Below are 10,737 nucleotides of genomic sequence, written 5' to 3' on the forward strand. Positions count from 1 at the left end.
ATATTTTGTGTTATAAATTTTATGTTATAATTTTTTTGTTATTTGTTCTTACTACTTTTTAAAATGCATGCACACACATAGACACATTGCAACATCATTATAAACCCACCCGAATAACTAAAATGAACAAGAGAGATAATGCCAGGAATTGGAAGGGATATGGAGCAACTGGATCTCTCGTACATTCCTGGTGGGAGTGTAAACTGGTCAACCACTTTGGAAAAGTGTCAGTATCTAGCAAAGATAAACATACCCCTACCCTATGACCCAGCATTTCTACTCATGAGTCTCTAAGTGCAGGTGTCCATCAAAACACATGGGCACCAATGTTCACAGCAGCTTTTTTTTTTATAGTACTGGAAACAACCCAAATGTCCACCAAGAGAAGAATGGATAAATATATTGGTATATATTCAACCAATGGAATATGACATTAAATGGAATAAGGCAATAAAAAAGAATGAACTACTATAACACACAGCAACACGGATAAGTCCCACACACATAATATTGAGCAAATGAAGCCAAACACAAAAGAATACATATCATGACTTCATATATATGAAGTTCAAGGACAGACAAACTTATCTATGGTGACAGAAGACAGAATTATGGTTACTTCCGGGGGCTATTGACTAGAAGGTTATAAGGGAAGGCTGGAAATACCTTGATTTAGGTACACATGTACATATGCAAAAATACACGGAGCCACACACTTAACACTTGGACCCTTTGCTGCATTATCAATAAAAAATGTAGGGCTTCCCTGGTGGCTCAGTGGTTGAGAATCTGCCTGCTAATGCAGGGGACACGGGTTCGCGCCCTGGTCTGGGAAGATCCCACATGCCGCGGAGCGGCTGGGCCCGTGAGCCACAACTACTGAGCCTGTGCGTCTGGAGCCTGTGCTCCGCAACAAGAGAGGCTGCGATAGTGAGAGGCCCACTCACTATCCACGATGAAGAGTGGCCCCCGCTTGCCGCAACTGGAGAGGGCCCTCGCGCAGAAACGGGGACCCAACGCAGCCATAAATAAATAATTTTTAAAAAATAATAAAAAAATTAAAAATGTAGAAAAATAGACTCATTCATGGGAGCAAGTTGAAATTTTGTCATATTTCTATATTCATATTTAAGTGGCTATAGAATAAAATCACCATTTGGATGCCTTTTTCTCTCAGCAGTGTAAGCTCACCAGACCTGCAAACCAGTGGAGGATGCAGAGGCAAAAGGTAAATCATCCTGCCTGCTCCCCCATTTTACAGGGGAAACAAACTGAGTCCAGGGGTGGGTGGGTGGGGAGGGCTGAAGTTAGTGGCAGAGCCAGGCCTAGAACTCAGATCTGAGACACACCTTACATGCCTCCCCCCTCCCCGTCCATTTGCAGGAAGAGGCTGGATTATGACTGGGTCCCCAACCCCATTCTGGCTGTGGAGGAAGGCTTTCAGTATGAGGCCAGGCAAGCCTGGCAGTTCCTGGGGACCAGCCAGCTGGGAGTCAGGAAGGCTAGAACTCAGACTGGGCGGTTTCACTGATAACAGGTTAAGCTGAAACCTCTGTTTGGGTCTGAGAGAAAAATAACGAGAAGAGCCTGTGGTTTCAGGATGGTCCTCTAGTAACCTGAAGGAACAAAACACAAAGAAGCCCGAAGGGCTGGGATGGAAAGTGAAACTTCCAGGCTCTTCCTTTGACCTTGGGCAAGGTCGTTCCCTCGGGCCTCACCTGTCCTGTTCATTCAATGGGGGAAGATCCCATTTGCGGCCCAGGGAATAGAAGAAAGGTGGCAGGTAGAAGTGCAGCTCTCAGCCTGGTGCCGAACCCCCGGGGCAGCCCGAGCCCCAGGCAGGCCGAGCTGCAGGAGGGGTGCGTGGGAAGTCGCCCCCGGGTGCTGCATCCAGCGGGAGAAGGGCTGCAACCTGGCAAGGGACTGGGTGGGGGTGAGGGGTCGGAGGAGAAGTCCTCTGCCTAGATCTGTGGCCTCCAGGCCAGAGTCAGGGCGCCCCCTCCTCTTCTCAGACTCCTCAGACCTCGCCCTTCTCTCTCACATTCCCAACTCCCAAAGACAACTTGTCGCTCTCTTCAGAAGCCGGGGGCTTCTTTCTGTCCCCCAGACTCTGCTTTCTCCCACTTCTTTTGTCTATTTCTCCATTTGACGGCTTCTCTGGGAAGCATTCCTCGGATCCTCTTCCCTTTCGTCTGTTAACCGCCCCCCTCCAACCCCGCGCCTTTGCCTTTGCCTCCCCCCCTCCCCCGCTCTCTCTCTCTCTCTCTCTCTCTCTCTCTCTCACACACACACACACACACACACATACACACACACACACACACACACACACACACACACACACCCTCTCTTTTCTCTGCCGGCCATCTCGGCGCCTTTCCTCCGCGGCCCTGGCCTTCAAGAAGCGCGGAAGGCCCACTCTGGGAACCGCCGCGCGGCGATCCGACAGCGCCCCAGGGAGGGGCAGGTAAGACTGGCGGAATCCCCGCCCGGGCGGACGCGAAGGAAGGTGGCGTCCGCGCCGATCCGCCGCCCGGGCCCTGTCCTCGCTCCCCAGCTCGCTGGCGCCAGGGGGACGAGGACGCCCGAGTCCCTTCACGTCCCCGCGCCGTCGGCGCCGCTGCCCCAGACCTAGACGCCTTGCCCAGGCCTCCCAGGGCGGGGTTGGGGGCGGCGACCGGCAGCAGCCTAACCCCTGGCCCCAGCGCCGTCACCTCCGTCCCTAGGCTCTGTCGCGCCCAAAGCCCCGGGTTCCTGCAGCCCAGGAAGACGAGCGGAGGAAGGCACTGTCCGGAGAGGTAGGTAGACGCTCCCTGCCTCCCACCAGCCGCTGGGGGCAGCGACCATGCAGCTCAGAGCGGCGGCGCGGAAGACCCCTCTGGAGCTGGGCACTCCCACAGCCGCACTTTGAGCGCCGAGCGGCCACGGCGGGCGTGGGCCACCCGGGTCCACCAGCTAACCTTGAGCTCCTGGCCGATCCAGCCTCCTGGGTGGGGCTTGGGGCGTACCTGCAACGCCTGCCCCCCAAACCCCGCCGGCTCCCACCGGACTCCTGCTCTCCAAGCGAAGGTGTGTATAAGGGGGCAGAGGGTCGCCTCCCATCCTTCCCGCGCAACTCTGGCTTCCGGGAGCTGGGTGCTGAGGGCAGCCTTGGGTCCTCTCCGCCGGGTCTCCCTGCTCACAGCCCGGGATTCCAAGCCGTTATAGCCAGAGAGTCAGGGGCCGGCGGCCCTGAGGGGCCTTGTGGGTGGGCGTCGCTTGGAAAGGGACAGTGGTTATTCTTTCTCCACAGAAATTAGAAATTGGCCTGGAACTCTGCGTACAGACGGGAACCCCCAGGCCCCCAAGGTGCAGAATCAGCTCTCTCTCTAGCGGCCTCCTGGAAGGAATGGAGGGAGAATGTTTGGGGAGAGTCTCTTGCCTCGGACGGCCTTTCCACGCAGTAAAGGGGACCTAGATTTCATTGCCCTCCGGACTGCGCTGAGGCTTGCGTGGCCTTCTGCCTGGGAGAGCCTGTATCTGAGTATGAAGGGATGCCAGGCGCCGCCATCTTACTTGAAACTCATACTCACAAAATGACGCGTGTGCAGTTTTGTAGAGGGGCTTGTTGTTTATGGGAGGGGGCAGAAGGCCGGGAAAGGATCTCGGTCTGTATGGACTGGGCCAATACAAAATTACTCGCCTTTGAAAAGGCATGTAGAGAGAAGCAGGCATAAAGGGACTGCATGGTGGGTGTTTCAAGGTCTCCTAGGAATTAGTAATTCTCAGGAGTCAGAGACCAATCCTGTATCAGGGCAGCTGTGCCTCTCGGAGTATTAAGCAATCGTGTAAAGGTTGAGGATTAAGAATTCGTGAAAACATGCAAAAGAGACAGGAAATTATGTTCTCCCCATTGTGCTCAGTAATAAATGTAGCAGACGGGAAATTAATATTTTCACCTATTGCTCTCCCCTTCCAAAGTAGAACAGCAGTACACAGTACATTTCACTTATTCCATGTATGGTAAATGTGGAAACATACAGCACAGAATTGTACTTTCCAGTATCAGTAGAAGCACAAAGACCCATAATGGGGAGGAGGTGTTCCCTCGGAGAAAGTCCTGATCCTTGGAGGAAGAGAGTTTGGTGGAAGATGGACAGCTGGGGGCTTTTCCTGATGTAATCTTCCCTCTAACTCCCCCTTTGGAGCTGCAGCTCCTCCCTTTCTCTAGACTCTGGATGGAGCACTTGGCTCCAAGTCCAGAGAGGCCTCCTCACTCCCCCAGCCCAGGAAGGATGAAGCTTCCTTCTACGCCCAATCACATCGCCCTGGGCTCCCCAGGAGGCAGTCGCCCGCAGCCATCTGCCAGGGTTTAGAACCACCACCCCGACACACACAGACACCACACACATGCACTCTGCCCCAGAGGAAATGCAAGGAAAGGCTTTACTAGTCCCAGGTTAGGCACTGTGGGAGACCCCAGAGGCCCTTAAGAAGAGCCCCTCACTCTTCCACACTGCAATTTGGGAGACCCAGACCCCCACCCTCACCCCCAGAGTATGGATGGCTGTTCTGCCTTCTCACTGCCTCAGAAGCACTGACCCCATGACTCAGGTGGCTGAGAACTTAGTCTCTCACCCACCCTGCCTCCAGCTTCTCTTCCTGGCCTGATTAAAACAAGCGTCAGGCTTCAGATGCTGTTGGATTAGAAAGAGAGTCTGATTGTTTTAATCTATTGGAATCCTCTCCCTGGTTTTCTCCTCTCTCATCACTCTCTTTACTCTTGGGTTTTGTCTTCTCTTTCTCCCCAAACATAGAAAGACAGAAAATCCATGGCTCTTCTGGATTTGGAGGGAAGGGACAAAGAGAAAGGAGGGACTATTTGACCCAGAGCTGTGATCCGGCGCACCAAGCCATCATAGGAGACCCTGCCCTCCAGTGCTTAGAGGCTATTTGATTCCACAATCCCCCCTCACCCAACATCCAATGGCACCATTCTCTTTAAGAGGAGCTAAGGATTTGGGCCTTGTGCAGTTTTCAAAAAATAGGAAGAAGAAAAAAATGATGTAGTTATATTTGGGTGGCCAGATGTGGAGGAAGCAGGCCTGGGCTCACAGAGAAATGAGTCCTCAGAGCTGACAGGGTTGCAGGGCCAAGCCTGCCACGATTGAGACTTGGCGAGGGCAGGCTTGGCCCCTGACCCAGCCGGCAAGGGACCCTGGTCTGTTCACCAGGTGGAAGTGAGATGAGGGGGCTGAGGGTCCAGGTTCCTCCCCTGCCTGGCTGCCCTATGGGCTCCAGGGTCCCCAAATCAGGATTAACTGAAAGGAAAACCTCCCTGAAAACATCCAGATTTGTAATCTACTTAGGCACCAGACCCATCCCGAAAACAGTGGAGAAACCTGCCTCCCTGGCTGACTTTCAACTCTGCTCACTCCATGTGGGTGGGTCAGCTTGAGGTTTCAGATCTTGGGGTCCAGAGCTCACTGTCTAGGGAGCTAGACTGTGGGTTGGGGCCTCTCACCTCCTTTCCTCATACCTGCCTTGCTTCCTTCTCCTCCCAGAGCTTCTCAGAAGGTGACTAGGGCTTTCTTGTAGAGCCATGAAATCCCACAATTTCAGAGGATTTCAGAGTCCTTGAATGTTGGGTTAAGAACTGCTATTTGGATTGATCAGAGGAGCTTGCGTATGGAAAATGCTGAGACCAAATATGGTCTATTAACACAGGTCTTCACTTTTTCCCACTCAGCTGATACCTTGGTGCTTACCAGGTCCACCTCCTGTGAGAGCACCAGGCTGTGTTCCTCTCTCACCACTGTCTGTAAAGAGAGGGGCAAAAGCCAGTGGGGCCTGAAATCTGGGACAAATCCCGATGCCTCCTTAGGAAGATGCCGAGTGGCTGTCCTCAGCCCACTTCCCATCCTTCCCCTACCTTCTTCTGTCCCTTCCTCAGCTCCAGTTATAGGAATAACAGCCTTTACCTTGCGGGGGTAATTAAGGCCAGAGCACCCCCAGCCCATCCCATTTTGGGGCGGCTCTGTCTCCTCTTTCTCATCGCTCCGCTATTGAAGTACTCGGGCTACTGTTCAAGGGTGAATCTCAGCTGGAGTGGATGTGAGGGCTTAGTCCGAAATTAACTGGATATTAAGTAACAATAATGAGAAACATAACCATGACCTCCTGAACCTCCACCATCCAGAAAAGTTCCTCCTTAAACTATGGTCGAAGCCCCCACCCCAGTCGGACTAGAAAGGACTGGTCAGAATACCCAAAACTCTTACGGAGAGAGGAGTCAATATCCAGAGATCTTGTCCTTTAAAGCAATAAAAAAAAGGGAGAGGGTCCAAATTTCTACTCGTTAAACCTCTTACCTCTTCCTCAGTCCGTTAGCTCCTTGCCCCCGGTGAGCCGGGATCCTGGGCTCTGATGTGAACCGGAGGGAACAAGGCTCCTCCGGATGCTGAGATGTCCCTGCCTGCCTTGTGCACTGCAGTGGGACCAGGACTCCTGGGGATTGGGATGGTTGGAGAAGTCTTGGAGAGGAATTTGGAGCCGTTACGCCCCTCGGTCCCCGACTCCGGACGTGCTTGGGACTGCGCGGAACACCGCAGGTCCTGCCTAGGGCTCTCTGGCGCTCGGCCAGCGCGGCAGCCCCCGACGGCGCGCACTCCGCGCTGCTCAGCCGAGGTCAGCACCTTCGCCTCCGGGCTGGGCGTGGAGTGAAGATCTCGGTGCAGGGCGCTGGCCTGGCCGTGGGCAGGAGGACTGGAAGGTCGCCAGGCAGGGAGGCGGCCGCGCTGGAGCCGCAGAGTCGGCGTCCGGAGGAGGCTCAGGGGCACCTCAGGACTCCGAGCGCCTCCAGCTGAAGGTTGGCGCCGCAGGGGTGGGATCTGGAAGCCTGGGAGGGTCTAGCACCGAGCCCCGGCCCTCCGGAGGCTGGTGCCCGGCTGAGGGATTAGAAATGATGCTTTCAAACCCGGCCGAGGTGTCGGGAAGCGGCATTTACAGAGCGAAGGGAGGTCGCAATTACAAGGTGACCCCCCCTCCCCCCGGACGCCGCAACGCCAAAGGCCTGTAGACTCACAACCTCTGCAGTCTAAGGGGAGGAGATGGGGTGGGATGGGGGCTCTGTCCAGCCTCCAGCGCAGGGAGCATCCCGCCCCAAGCGGTATGGCGGAGAGCGGGGACCACCGGCGGCCAGCGCGGGGCGCCCTTTCCGAGGCAGAGTTTTCTTGCTCTCCTGCTCCGAGGGGGCGTGGGCGCTCGGCAGCCCCTCAGGAACAGTCCATTTGCTCCCTCCAGGCCGCCCACGCCACTTGCCCCCATTTCCCCCTCCCTGGATTTTTTCTCCCCGCGCCCTTCCTCCCCACAATTAACCAACTGGAGAAACCCGCCAGTTCCCGGCGGAGGGGCACTTCTCTCTTCCCGAACCGGCTAATTAATTAATCAGAGCCTTAAGGAGACCTAGGAGTTGTAAAAGGCAGTTTGGAAGAGGGGCCGCTGACTGGGGCAGGAACCTCCCGGTAAAGATGGGAGGGAGGCGCGCCTGGCCGCCTCCGCGGCCCCTCTGGGTCCTTCTCAGCACGCGGGTTTTGGCCGCTCCACCTGCCCGCCCCACTCCAGCTCCCGCCTTCCTGTCCGGCTGTTTCACTTCGATCTTTGTCATTCTCCATCTTCTCTCTGGCCGCCTTCGAGGGCCCCTTTCTTTGTGTTTGCTTCTGTCTACCTGTCCAGCTGTTTCTCGCGCCCTTTTCCGCGCCCAACCTGGGCCAAGAGAACTTTAAGGTCATGGCGAGTGGCCCCGGCTGGCGGTCTCGGCTCCCGGGTTTCAGACACTGCACTGTAGGCCTGGCTGGAGCTGAGAGAGCAGGAGACCCGGGGAAAACAGGTCCTCCCCGCACCCCATCCCCCCAAGAGCAGGGCATTCGTGAAGGGAAAACAGATCCTGAAACTTTCGGCTCGGACCAACTCAGGACAAGGCAGCACATGGCTGAAGACCCAGGCCCCAGTGGAGAAAAGCTGCATTTCGTTTTCATTAGAGACACAGAGACCTTGCACATCCCTCCACGTGGGCAAGGGTGCATGAGGTGGGGATGGGGCATTGTGGGCTGCTTGTCTCAGTCCTGGGGTCCTCAAAACCTGTGAGCAAGTGCCTCTTGTTCCGGGGAAGGCTAGGTGACAGTATCCATGCGACCTTGTGATACACACAATTGTTGGTCGGCTCCTTTAATTTATCTTGTCAGGTGCCCAAGTGTGTTTCACCGCCTCCCTCAGCATCACATTTGTGGTGTCTGTATGTGAATAGTGAATAAAAAGTTCTTAGCATTTTGGGGATCTCTGGCTCATACTTTAAAATCTGATGAAAGCTATTGAATTCCTCCTCCCCATGGGGAAAAATGCACTTATGTAGTGCTCACCAAATCCCATAATTTCAGAGGGTTTCAGACCCTTCGGACCCCAGGTTATGAACTCGTATTTGGATCAATTCAAGAAGTTGGTGTCTGGAAAATGCTGAGACCAATATGGTCACTTAACTTAGGTCTTCACTTTTTCCCCTGTGGCTGGTATCTTGGTGTTTGCCAGGCCAACTTTCACCTTTACGAATGCCCATGCAGCAGTGTTCCTCTCCCCACCACTACTGGTGGGATCTGGGTTCCCAGTGAGAGTTGATCTTTCCTCCCTCCCCAGGACCAGGAGGCTTGAGAAGATGGGAAGAGCTTTGCGGGGGGGGGGGGGCTGATCTTGGACCAGCCAAGAGTGGCACCAACTGCTAGAGGGAGCTCGGGCTTGGGCAGCCTCCCAGGGAATAAACAACATACCGGAACTCCTGGGAAGGGAACGTTATTTGGCAACAACCCCCTAGATAATGCTGTCTGTGAGCCAAGCCCATGGGCATCAAGCAACAGAATGTTCTTTTGCGTCCCTTATTGATCTACCTGTTCGGTTTCCTCAGATACCCCAACTCTTTGTGGGGTTGGAGACTTAGCCAAGGTTAGAAGCTGGGGGGATACTGAACTCTGGGCTAAAAGGGGAAGATGTTTGCTCCCAAACATTTCTGTAATCTTGTTAGTAGGAGCCAAGCAGCAGGTGGCCCCTGACATGCCTGGGGGACCTCCTAGTTTCACCCAGACTCAATGCTGTGGCTTGTTTAGACTTCATTCTTTCTCCACAGCCTAGTAAAAGCCTCCTGGCCTTCTCTCCACTCCTTTAAGTTGACCAAGTTAGACCTCCCAGAAGAAAAGGCAGGTTTCTTTGGGGTCTGAGAAGTGAAGAAACTTTCTTCTTCTTGGACTATGTTCAGACAAATTAGGGCACCTGGAACTTGTCTGGCTTTATTGCGCCTCCCCCCTACACACACACTCCAAACCCCCTTAATTGCCCACACATTTCAAGCAAATGTGACTGGGGGCAGGAAAGACCCCAACCCATTCCTGGTTGCCCCTCTCTGAGCCTGGCACAACCTACACCTACCAGTGCCAGCAGTTCTGGGCCGTAACAAGAAGCCAATGGTTGACTAGTAGTATTCAGACCCCTCCCTGAAAATAAAAAGAAAAAAGAAACTATTTTCTGCTTGGGACAACTTAAACTGAATAATTCTGGCTGTGAACACGTGACCTAAATGCTTTTAATCAGAGCAGAAGAAATATATGCCCATTTGTTCCCTACTTTACTAATTTAAAAAGCTAGTTGGTGTTCATAGGAATTTCCGACGAGGGTCAGGGGCCTGTAGTCATCTCTCCTCCCTTCCTCACGCCCCTCTGCCCCACCCCTCCCCCACACAAGATTATCCCCACCGTGGACTTGGCCTCCTTCTGACAGAGGATGGGAGGGGGATGCCCTCTGACCATCTTGCCCCTCCCCTGCACTGGGACTTTGGCCCTGAAAAGGCGATGCTGCCATTGGCCAGAAGGTCTTGCCCAGCAGGGTTGTCCCCCTTCCCGGGCCTCTGGACTAGTTTCTGGGAGCAGAGACTCCTCCCTGGCTGCAAGTCAGCAAGGCTAACGGGTGGGGTGCAGCTCCTGCTGGAGCCCCAGAGCTCAGCCCAGTGCTGGGCACACAGTAGGCACTCAGGAAATGTTTGTTGAATGTGGAATGAAAGTTCCCACCAGACAAAGGTCTGTGACTTGTCTGGGGACCCTCGGAGGCTGGTGCATGGAGAGCTCCAAGGCCTCCTGGCTGCCCAGGAAAGGAGCAAAGACCTGGTTTTTCTCAGGCATTTCTCAGATGTTCTGTTTTAATTCCAGCTTTCTGGGGTCCCTATTTCTTTTCTACCCATTCTCTAAGGCAGGCTCTTGCTCACTTGGCAAAGGGAAAAAGCTCATTGAGAAGCTGGATAAGAATATACCACCACTCCCCAGACCTTTCCCCCAACCAGATCTAGATACTTCAGGCTAAAGGGAGTTTGAACCTAAAATGAGCCAGATAATTGCCCCAATTCTCTGTTCCTTATTGAAGAGGTAGTTACAGGCCAAGAGGTTCAAGGGGCCTCACTTTTATGGACATGGCTCTAAGTCAAAAGAATATATTATACATATACAGGCTGAGACACACACCCTCCAACATAGACTGATTCTCTGAGAACAAAGCAGGCTTCCTCCTCCTTCCCCTTGCCTCCCTCCTCCACCTCTTTTCTCCTCTTTCTCCTTGTTATTAATAGTTACTTTTTACTCCCTGTTCATCAGTCATTGTGCTAAGCCCTAGGTACGTTGTATGTTAATCAATCCTTACAACACACTAAGAGTTAAGACATCCAGATTT

The sequence above is a fragment of the Pseudorca crassidens genome, chromosome 19, assembly GCF_039906515.1.
Source record: "Pseudorca crassidens isolate mPseCra1 chromosome 19, mPseCra1.hap1, whole genome shotgun sequence".
NCBI classification, from domain to species: Eukaryota; Metazoa; Chordata; class Mammalia; order Artiodactyla; family Delphinidae; genus Pseudorca; species Pseudorca crassidens.